The sequence below is a fragment of the Triticum dicoccoides genome, chromosome 5B (genome assembly GCF_002162155.2).
Source record: "Triticum dicoccoides isolate Atlit2015 ecotype Zavitan chromosome 5B, WEW_v2.0, whole genome shotgun sequence".
Taxonomy (NCBI): Eukaryota; Viridiplantae; Streptophyta; class Magnoliopsida; order Poales; family Poaceae; genus Triticum; species Triticum dicoccoides.
In genome coordinates, this window is record NC_041389.1 from 681,121,397 (window position 1) to 681,134,158 (window position 12,762).

Below are 12,762 nucleotides of genomic sequence, written 5' to 3' on the forward strand. Positions count from 1 at the left end.
ACGCTTAGTGCTTATCTTCGAATTACACTGGAGCGACTTCTATCTTTTCTTTTCTACATTCATCAACAGTGCGTCAGAGTCTGAAATACCCATGCATAAAAAACAATAGTGTGAGTATGGGTGAAGTGTGTGCATAATTAGTACATTGTAAAGGTAGCAGATAGCAGGTCAGTGAGAAATAAATGACGGGAGACATATGATAGCTCTACAACATGCATGTCACACTCAATTACTACAGGATTCTATGAAAATAACAGTCGACTGAAAGCAAATAGGTCAGTCCATTTTTTCTGCACCGTCCGATGTACAAAGAACAGGCAGATCGCCTACATCTACCTCCAGCCAGTCAGTGTTAACGATCTTCCTCGAAACGCCAGCGACCACCGGCCCAGTATTCCTCCCCTGCCTGCACCCTCCCCTTGACCTCACCACACCGCCGTGCTTGGCACCACCACCTCGGCCATCCATTCAAGCCCCACCGACCTCCAGATCGGGCGCAAGCAGCTCCTGCGCCCCCACACCCCTATGATAGACACTGATGCGCCGCTTCCCTGGGGAACAGGCGGACTAGGTGCTCCGCGCGCCTAAGCGGGTGCTGCTTCTTTTAATTGCGGTTCGACTGACCTTGAATTGAAATCCAGGCGGGCTACTGACCTCTAGCAAAGGTGAAATAATAAAACGGAGGAAACCTTGTGCATTTAGTATCACGAAGAAGATGCAATAATTAGCGGTCAACTAGTTTCTTTCGTGGGATGAATACGGTGTGAGCGGAGACGTAAGATTTGCACGAATAAGGGAAGAGGAGTACCTCTTTCTGCTGGCAGTGCTGTGTCCTCCTTCTGTTTTTTCGACGATCTTGTTGTTCACCGAAAACCAGAAGTTGTGGAGGACGGTGCAGCCTTAGACGAACCCATGGCCAAGTTGTTCAGTGTGGTGCGGTGGCTGTCTGTTGGCGGCGGGGAAGCAGATCCGAGGCGGCGAACGACAGCGTAGCGGGAACAGCTCCGGTGCGGTGGACGGTTGCGACAGTGGAGCCGCAGCAGTGAGGCACAGGACGGCGTGGTCGGAGTGGTTCTGGAATGGCGCACGTCGATGTCGGTGTCGTGGAGGCAGCTCTGCCTCGGCTTCAGGTGCTAAGTCCTTGAGAGCGTTGCGGTTGCGGTTGCGTTGGACGACGACGTCGGGGTACCGGCTCCGGCGTGATGGAGGAGGGCGGCGGTGGATTGGCCACTATGGGGTGGAGGACGGAGGAGGCTGGGGTTTCGCAGCTGGTGGAGAGGGTGTTTTCGCGCCCACGGAGGATGAATGGGGAAACGGAGGGTGGCGGGGAACTAAGGGGGAACAATATTTCGGTTTGAGATGCGCTTGTTTGAAATTTGGGGAAAGTTACAAACTTTGCCCCCATCTAAAATTTCGGACATATTGCGGGTTGGGGGTAGGACAGTCATGTCAGGTGTCCCAAATGTGGGTGGGATAGATTTCGGCCGAGCGCACGGGTGTTTAGGCGCCCACGGCGTATGAATGCTTCTCGGAGGCGGTTGAGACTGGCGTATTGGTGAAGTTACAAACCAGAGGCAGGACAGTAATTTCCTACCACCAAAACATTAGTCTCGCGCGGTTTCGGGTGACCAGAGGCCTATTTGGCGCTTCGTTCAATATTTGGGAGCAGAAGCATTAACGTTTTCGGTTCTCTTGAATTGAACTTTCAGGATTTGTCAAACTTCACAAATATTTACTCTTGAAAATCCTAAAGCTACGATTATTTTGGAATTGAGGGGGTACATTTTAATATACATTGTACACAAGTATATATTAAAAAATATGCAACTTACCTCAATTCATGCATGGTTCGAGGTATAATCTCCTTGGTTTCAAAAAAAAGTTAGATATGCGTATGAATATATATAGCATGTTCAAACTCACAACAAAGATTGATGCCCCCTTCACAAATCTGATTTACAAATGCCATTATCTCTGGTTCAAATAGATGAATGCACTTCCTGTGAATTCGAATCTTCGAAACCCCCTTTATGTTGAATTCGACATGTATTTTATTTCATAGCTAGCAATTTGGAATGTATCCATGCAAGTGACAAATGTATAAAGTGCTTCACACTAACAACATGGAGTGCACTAATTAATGTTTATATATGAATTGCAAAAGCATCCATTGCCTGTATTTCAAACCTCTCTCACTCTATGGATCGATAATATGAAATAAACACATGCACATGCTAGAATTCAATAGAGTATGGGTGTCTGATAGACCGATTTTCGTCCATACGCAAATTTGCAAAATTCATGATCTCATCCAAGTATAATAATGCCATTTATATTTTCATTTAATGCGTAGAACCGCCTTTTACACGTAGATGCACTATGCCTCTCCCCGTTCTCACAAACGCGTTATATATCTCTCTATCTAACGCATAAGTGCACACACTTTATATGCATCGGCATTTCTCTTTCACACATGCTCACAATCTCTCTCAGGGTGTCGGGGTGTCTCACGCACATGCTCTCTCTGTTTCTCTCTCTCTCTTTCTACCTACCATGTACCACTCTTTTCACTAATCTCAGTTGGAAAACACTATTTCTCTCACATGCATATATACATATGCACGGTCTCTACTAGCCCTCTATACGCACATATATGTGCCTACGTGTCTCCCACGCACACATTATCTTTAGGCCTCTCTCGCACACATTGCCCCCCCCGACACACCTCTATAATAGTAGTTGGCAGATTTGATTTCATCATATCATTCGGTAGGATATCCCTGGCTGTTAGGCTGGATGGTAATATGAGGCAAAGTTTTACCCTAGTTCGGATCGGACCCTTGCAGTTGAAGAAAGAGCTTACTCCTAGTACTGTATATTAGTGATAGGGGTGTGTGATGTCTAGTACACAACCTTCTTCTTGTAGACGTTGTTGGGCCTGCAAGTGCATAGGTTTGTAGGACAGTAGCAAATTTCCCTCAAGTGGATGACCTAAGGTTTATCAATCCGTAGGAGGCGTAGGATGAAGATGGTCTCTCTCAAGCAACCCTGCAACCAAATAACAAAGAGTCTCTTGTGTCCCCAACACACCCAATACAATGGTAAATTGTATAGGTGCACTAGTTCGGCGAAGAGATGGTGATACAAGTGCAATATGGATGGTAGATAAAGATATTTGTAATCTGAAATAATAAAAACAGCAAGGTAGCAAGCGATAAAAGTGAGTGCAAATGGTATTGCAATGATAGGAAACAAGGCCTAGGGTTCATACTTTCACTAGCGCAAGTTCTCTCAACAATAATAACATAGATAGATCATATAACAAGCCCTCAACATGCAACAAAGAGTCACTCCAAAGACACTAATAGCAGAGAACAAACGTAGAGTTATGGTAGGGTACGAAACCACCTCAAAGTTATTCTTTTGGATCGATCTATAAAAGAGTTCGTACTAGAATAACACCTTAAGACACAAATCAACCAAAACCCTAATGTCACCTAGATACTCCATTGTCACCTCAAGTATCCGTGGGCATGATTATACGATATGCATCACACAATCTCAGATTCATCCAACCAACATAAAAGTACTTCAAAGAGTGCCCCAAAGCTACTACCAGAGAGTCAAGAACGTGTGCCAACCCCTATGCATAGGTTCCCAATGTCACGAAACCCGCAAGTTGATCACCAAAACATACATCAAGTGGCACATGATATCCCATTGTCACCACAGATAATCACGGCAAGTCATACATCAAGTGTTCTCATAAAGACTCAATCCGATAAGATAACTACAAAGGGGAAACTCAATTCATCACAAGAGAGTAGAGGGGAAAAAACATCATAAGATCCAACTACAATAGCAAAGCTCGGGATACATCAAGATCGTGCCATAGAGGAACACGAGAGAGAACACGAGAGAGAGAGAGAGAGAGAGAGAGAGAGAGAGAGAGATCAAACACATAGCTACCGGTACATACCCTCAGCCCCGAGGGTGAACTACTCCCTCCTCGTCATGGATAGCGCCGGCATGATGAAGATGGCCTCCGGTGATGGGATTCCCCTCCGGCAGGGTGCCGAAACAGGGCCCCGATTGGTATTTGGTGGCTACAGAGGCTTGCGATGGCGGAACTCCCGATCTAGGTTCTGTTCTGGAAGTTTTAGGGTACGTAGGTATATATGGGTGCAAGGGGTACGTCGGTGGACCTCCGAGGTGCTCACGAGGCAGGGGGAGCGCCCAGGGGGGTAGGGCGCGCCCCCACCCTCATGGGCAGCCCGGGACTCCCCTGACGTGCACTCCAAGTGTATCAGGTTGCTTTCCTTCCAAAAATAACTTCTCCAGTTGATTTCGTTCCGTTTTGACTCCATATGATATTCCTTTTCTTCAAAATACAGAAACAGGCAATAAAACAGCAATATGGGCTGGGCCTCCGGTTAATAGGTTAGTCCCAAAAGTAATATAAAAGTGTATAATAAGGCCCATAATCATTCAAAACACATAGTAATATAGCATGAATGCTTCATAAATTATGGATACGTTGGAGACGTATCAGCATCCCCAAGCTTAATTCCTACTCGTCCCCGAGTAGGTAAATGATAAAGAAAGAATTTATGAAGTGTGAATGCTAGAGGTGCACAAGTTTGATCAATGATAATTTCAATCACCTTTTCTAGCACGATAATATGTCATAACAGTAGTTCATCTCATAAAACTTTTCATGAACTAGTAACAAGCAATTCACATGTTAAAGCATAGACCATATACATTCTTGAAAACTAACAAACTTCATTCTTAGTCATCGAAACAATTGCAATTCATCTTATTTCCAGGAATAGCAAACTCCACATACTCAACTATCATATAGTCTTCTACAACTTCTAACACTCACGCAATACTTGTGGTTATGAAGTTTTAATCAGACACAGAGAAAGATTGGGGCTTATAATGTTGCCTCCAAACGTATTCACCTTTGGGTGATGTCAACAATAATAGTTCATGCTAACGTACATCCAATTGGATATATATATCAGGATCACCCCACCACAAAGTGCTTGCCAAAGGATAAAATGAAAAAGGGAAAGGTGAAGCCACCTTGACTCATGCATAAAGTAAAAGATAGGCCCTTCGTAGAGGGAAGTAGGGATTTGCAAAGGTGCCAGAGCTCGATTTTGAAATAGAGATAAATATTTTTGAGAGGTATGATCTCATTGTCAACATAACAACCAAGAGTTCCCAATATCTTCCATACTACATACATTATAGGCGGTTCCCATGCAGAATGGTAAAAGTTTATACTCCCCCAACCACCAACAAGCATCAATCCATGGCTTGCTCTAAACAACGAGTGACTCCAACTAACAACAATCCTGGGGGAGTTTTGTTTAATTATTTTGATTTGATTTTGATCCTTTTGATCATGGGATTGGGCATCCGGTTACCGCCACTTTCTCATGAATGAGGAGCGGAGTCCACTCCTCTTGAGAATAACCCACCTAGCATGGAAGACACTGACAACCCCTAGTTGCTACATGAGAATTCGGGCATACAAAACAGATTATAGTTTGAAGGTTTAGAGTTTGGCACATGCAAATTTACTTGGAACGGCAGGTAAATACCGCATATAGGTAGGTATGGTGGACACTCATGGCAAAAACTGGGTTTAAGGATAATGGATGCACAAGCAGTATTCCCGCTTAGTACAGATATTTAGGCTAGCAAGGGGAGAAAGGCAAGCTCAACATGTCTGAATGATCCATGACAATATACTTTAACTGAGATGCGAGAAAACATAACCCATTACGTTGTCTTCCTTGTCCCACATCAACTCTTTAGCATGTCATACTTAATGAGTGCTCACAATTATAAAAGATATCTATGATAATATATTTATATGTGAAATCTCTCTTCCTTCATTATTCTTTCATGAATTGTTCAAATGACTAATACAATGCTTGCTAACTGTCAATAAATTTACAACCTCTACTTCTTAGATGTGAAGTCATTACTCCCCATGGGATAAGCAAATGAAAAATATATAATTTCAGATTTATGACATTCAACTCATTCAACCATTTACTCATAGGATATAAGTGAAGCACACGAGTAAATGACAAACTACTCCAAAAAGATATAAGTGAAGATCAAAGAGTAGCTAAATAATTATGCAACTCTGCAAAGACTGTCTCTCATAATTTTTTTTCTAATCTTGGTATTGTATTCAAGCAGAAAGAAAAACAAAATAAAATGACATTGCAAGGATAGCACAACTCATGTGAAGAAGCAAAAACTTAGGTTCAACTGATACTAACCGATAGTTGATGAAGAAGAAAGGTGGGATGCCTACCGGGGCATCCCCAACCTTGGATGCTTGAGACTTCTTGAAATATTATCTTGGGGTGCCTTGGGCATCCCCAAGCTTGAGCTTTTGTGTCTCCTTAATTCCTCTCATATCATGGTTTCTCTTTTTATCAAAAGCTTCATTCACAACAAACTCAACAAGAACTCGTGAGATAGGTCAGTATAAGCCAATGCAAACCTTATCATATTCTACTGTAAGAAATTACTAAAATTATTATTCAACATTGAATACTAAATGCCTCTGCATATTTAATACTCCTATCGTCAAAGAGAATCATTAAACAATCAAACATATGCAAACAATGCAACCATAACAGCAATCTGTAAAACAGTACAGTCTGTAAAGAATGCAAGAGTAACAATACTTCCCTGACACCAAAAATTATGAACTAAAATTACCACTGTAATACATTTATCAGATCTTAATATGCAAAAATATTCAACGTTATACCATTCTCTAACTTTTCTAGGGAATTTTTGAAACAGCGTGAACTGTCTGTTTTCAAGCAGCAACATGTATACTAGCAAAATAAGCATGGCAAAGGCTATCCTTGACTTTTTTTATTGAAACTAAAGATGCAAAACATTATTCTAACTAACAGAAAGCAAAAACTAACAAAATAAATTGATGCTCCAAGCAAAACACATATCATTTGGTGAATAAAAATATAGCTCCAAGTAAAGTTACCGATGAACGAAGACGAAAGAGGGGATGCCTTCCGGGGCATCACCAAGCTTAGTTGCTTGGTTGTCCTTGAATATTACCTTGGGGGTGCCTTGGGAATCCCCAAGCTTAGGCTCTTTCCACTCCGTATTCCATAATCCATCGAATCTTTACCCAAAACTTGAAAACTTCAACCACACAAAACTCAAAACAAAACTCGTAAGCTCCGTTAGTATAAGAAAATAAATCACCACTTAGGTACTGTAATGAACTCATTCTAAATTCATATTGGTGTAATATCTACTGTATTATAACATCTCTATGGTTATACCACCTAGTACTAGCTATAGATGCAGCAAAATAAGCAAACAACACAATGAAAACAGAATCTGTCAAAAACAGAACAGTCTGTAGTAATCTGTATCAAACGTATACTTATGGAACCCCAAAAATTCTGAAATAAATTTTTGGACCTGCGGATTTTGTCTATTAATCATCTGCAAAAAGAATCAACCTAAAAGCACTCTCTGGTAAAAAATGGCAGCTAATCTCGTGAGCGCTAAAGTTTCTATTTTTCACAGCAAGATCACATAAACTTCACCCAAGTCTTCCCAAAGGTTCTACTTGGCACTTTATTGAAACAAAGTCTATAAATCATGATTACTACAGTATCATAATAATGTGGACACACAAAAACAGTAAGGATAAGTATTGGGTTGTCTCCCAACAAGCACTTTTCTTTAATGCCTTTCTAGCTAGGCAAGATGATGACAGTGATGCTCACATAAAAGATAAGAATTGAAACATAACGGGAGCATCCTGAAGCATATGACTAGCACATTTTAAACCTAACCCTCTTCCTATGTATAAGGATTTTGTGAGCAAACAACTTAGGGGAACAATAATCAACAATCATAGGAAGGTAAAACAAGCATAACTTCAAGATTTTCAACACATAGAGAGGAAACTTGACATTATTGCAATTCCTACAAGCATATATTCCTCCCTCATAATAATTTTCAGTAGCATCATGAATGAATTCAACAATATATCCAGCACCTAAAGCATTCTTTTCATGATCTATAAGCATAGAATTTTTAATACTCTCCACATAAGCAAAATTCTTCTCATTCGGAATAGTAGGAGTATCATAAGAGACTTGAACACTAAAAATTGTTTCCACATTAAAAGAGTAATGTTCAGAAAAAGGGTAATCATAATCATGACAAGATTTGTAAATATAATCATCACTACTTTTTATAGCATAAGTTTCATCACAATAATCATCATAAGTAGCAACTTCGTTCTTATCATAATCGATTGAAACCTCTCCAAAGATAGTGGAATCACTAAATAAAGTTGACACTCTTCCAAATCCACTTTCATATTCATCACAATAAAATTCAACATCCTCCAAAATAGTGGGATCACTAATTCCTAAAGTTGACACTCTTCTGAACCCACTTTCGTCAATATAATCATCATAGGTAGGAGGCATGCTATTATCATAACAACTTTGCATATCAAAACTTGGGATGCTAAAAATACCATCTTCATTAAATGTAGCATCCCCAAGCTTGGGACAAACATTAATTTCAGCAAATATATTCTCAAATATTTCATACTCATCAAACATAGCTTCCCCAAGCTTGGGCCCTTTCATATCATAAGCATAATCACTCTCATCATTAAAAATATTGATAGCACCAATTGTATAGCAATCATCATCACAATGAGTAGTAGGCATAATGAGAGCATCATCAAGTGCATCATCTTCATTTTCATGAGGCACAACAATAATAGGAGCAACCTTATTTGGGAGAGATACCTTTTTACCTCTCTTCCTTTTTCTTTTCTTCTTCTTCACCTCATGTGTGGGTTCAATCTTCTTTCTGGAGCTCCTTATTGATGAGATTGGTCGAATAGAAGGCTCCTCCTCATTACCTGTTTCATCATAAGAAATAATAGGAGGACATTGGGAAGTCTCTTCCCTTTCATTAGTATTCTCATCATCTTATATTTGTTTTCTTTTCTTTATGTAATTGGCAATATAAGGATTTTCAATACAATTCACCGCACAATACATATAAATCTTTTCTAGATCAAAATGAAGAATTCTATCAAGGGCAATTCTGGAATAATCTTAGTTACGCGTTTAATTTCTTCATAACCCAAGAGCAAACTAAGTTCGTTATGATGTGCAAGCGAAATCAAGTCATCACAATTTTTGGACACGGTACGATCATGAAACAATTTGCATTGGGTACTAAAATGATCACATTCATTGCAAAGTTCACAAGTATGGCTAGGAAATTTTAAATTTTCAGCACACGCATCTAGCTCTTCTTGCAACAATTTGGTTTCTAAGTACTTATGCCTCTTGCAATATCTACCTTCCCTATTTGGTGTGTACTTACAAACCCAATGCACTCCACAAAAATTGACATGTTTATAGGAGACATTTTCATCATAACTAGTGCAATCATCATTAGTATCATGGATATTCAAAGAATTCGTACTAACAACATTGCAATCATGCTCATCATTCACATATTTCATGCCAAGAATTCTATGTAATTCTTCTTCTAGCACTTGAGCACAATTTTCCTTTCCATCAAACTCACGGAAGATATTAAAAAGGTGAAGCGTATGAGACAAACTCAACTCCATTTTTTTGTAGTTTTCTTTTATAAACTAACCTAGTGATAAAACAATAAACAAAAAGATTCGATTGCAAGATCTAAAGATATACCTTCAAGCACTCACCTCGCCAAAAAAGAGCTTAGTGACGGAGTGTGAGTACCCTTTACCTAGCCTCCCCGGCAACGGCACCAGAAAAGAGCTTGATGTCTACTACACAACCTTCTTCTTGTAGACGTTGTTGGACCTGCAAGTGCACATGTTTGTAGGACAGTAGCAAATTTACCTCAAGTGGATGACAAAGGTTTATCAATCCGTAGGAGGCGTAGGATGAAGATGGTCTCTCTCAAGCAACCCTGCAACCAAATAACAAAGAGTCTCTTGTGTCCCCAACACACCCAATACAATGGTAAATTGTATAGGTGCACTAGTTCGGCGAAGAGATGGTGATACAAGTGCAATATGGATGGTAGATAAAGATATTTGTAATCTGAAATAATAAAAACAGCAAGGTAGCGGGCGATAAAAGTGAGTGTAAACGGTATTGCAATGATAGGAAACAAGGCCTAGGGTTCATACTTTCACTAGTGCAAGTTCTCTCAACAATAATAACATAGATAGATCATATAACAAGCCCTCAACATGCAACAAAGAGTCACTCCAAAGACACTAATAGCGGAGAACAAACGTAGAGATTATGGTAGGGTACGAAACCACCTCAAAGTTATTCTTTCCTATCGATCTATAAAAGAGTTCGTACTAGAATAACACCTTAAGACACAAGTCAACCAAAACCCTAATGTCACCTAGATACTCCATTGTCACCTCAAGTATCTGTGGGCATGATTATATGATATGCATCACAGAATCTCAGATTCATCCAACCAACATAAAAGTACTTCAAAGAGTGCCCCAAAGCTACTACCAGAGAGTCAAGAACGTGTGCCAACCCCTATGCATAGGTTCCCAATGTCACGAAACCCGCAAGTTGATCACCAAAACATACATCAAGTGGCACATGATATCCCATTGTTACCATAGATAATCACGGCAAGACATACATCAAGTCTTCTCATAAAAACTCAATCCGATAAGATAACTTCAAAGGGGAAACTCAATTCATCACAAGAGAGTAGAGGGGGAAAACATCATAAGATCCAACTACAATAGCAAAGCTCGGGATACATCAAGATCGTGCCATAGAGGAACACGAGAGAGAACACGAGAGAGAGAGAGAGAGATCAAACACATAGCTACTAGTACATACCCTCAGCCCCGAGGGAGAACTACTCCCTCTCGTCATGGATAGCGCCGGGATGATGAAGATGGCCTCCGGTGATGGGATCCCCCTCCGGTAGGGTGCCGGAACAGGGTCCCGATTGGTTTTTGGTGGCTACAAAGGCTTGCGGCGGAGGAACTCCCGATCTATGTTCTGTTCTGGAAGTTTTAGGGTACGTAGGTATATATGGGTGCAAGGGGTACGTCGGTGGACCTCCGGGGTGCTCACGAGGCAGGGGGGCGCGCCGAGGGGGGTAGGGCGCACCCCCACCCTCGTGGGCAGCCCGGGACTCCCCTGACGTGCACTCCAAGTCTATCAGGTTGCTTTCCTTCCAAAAATCACTTCTCTAGTTGATTTCGTTCCGTTTCGACTCCGTCTGATATTCCTTTTCTTCAAAATACTAAAACAGGCAATAAAACAGCAATATGGGCTGGGCCTCCGGTTAATAGGTTAGTCCCAAAAGTAATATAAAAGTGTATAATAAGGCCCATAATCATTCAAAACACATAGTAATATAGCATGAATGCATCATAAATTATGGATACGTGGGAGATGTATCAGTGTGTACAAAGTACACGTGAATACCTGGCATTGTGCGTGTGTGAATACGATCGATGAACTAGCCCCCAAGCTTGTATAACATACTAAGCGCCTAGGGTTACAAATCATATATAGTCAGCTTATCACCAGTGGGGATAGAGTCCTCCGCGACTCTGGTAGCCTCATGTTGTACGTCGAGTCCTCCACATGGGTCTCCGTATAACACGTCTCGTTCTAACCTATATGTGGCGCAGGATGGAACCGACCCATGAGTCTTCATGTTGACCCACCATAACTAGAAATGATGTGCCCACCACACCACACACGCAATCGTCCACTAAGAAAATAAGCATATACAATAGTACAACGGTATCTAGCTCATGATACGTCTCCATATTTTGTTGATGACACTGACGGACTTCGCATTTGATGCGTGCTCCGTATTTTGTTGACGACACTTATGGTCATTGTATTTGAAGCGAAAGCATGGTATGGTCACTAGACTTCAGAATAAGCTCATCACGGTCACCACATACATTTTGTCGTGCTAACCAACATGTGGTTGGATGGTTAGAGGATAGTGGTTTCTCGAGCCCACCAAGGTTAAAGTCCCGGTGCTCGCATTTATCTTGTGTTAATTTCAGTATTTTCCGGTGATGTACATTCAGTGGGAGGAGACGTTCCACTCGACTACGAGGCACCTATGGTGACTTCGTAAAATCTCAAGATCATATATGCTGGCCCACTCTCTCGAAGGTGCTCATAGGGGTAGGGTTCGCGTGTGTGCGCTTATAGCGGTGAGTGCTTGCGCGTATATATGAGCCCTTGTGTCTGTACCGTGTTAAACAAATACATGTCATGATTATACTGTCACTGGCTCACCCGTACAACTCTATGTTTTGTTGATGACACAATCAATTGACCAGTCAAACGGCACAACTAGTGTTGCACCATCGGGGCGCGTAACCGTGGGGCCCACCTGTCAGCCCGTATATGAAAGAAATAAATGGTAGTTTGAGTCTGTACTGTGTTAATAAAATAGGAGTACATTTTAGGGTGATCATACGGTCACTGGCTCACCATACAGCTCCGTAATTTGTTGAGAACAAGATCAATTGACCAGTCAAACGGTCCACATTCAGCAGCGCACATTACCATAGGGCCCACCCGTCAGCGCGTATATGAAGGACAGAAATGGTTATAAACTAGTGGTCGGTGGGTATTCGAAGTCGTGAGACCTCTAGTTGGCAGTCACTGGCGGTTGGGGGGCATTCATTGGGCG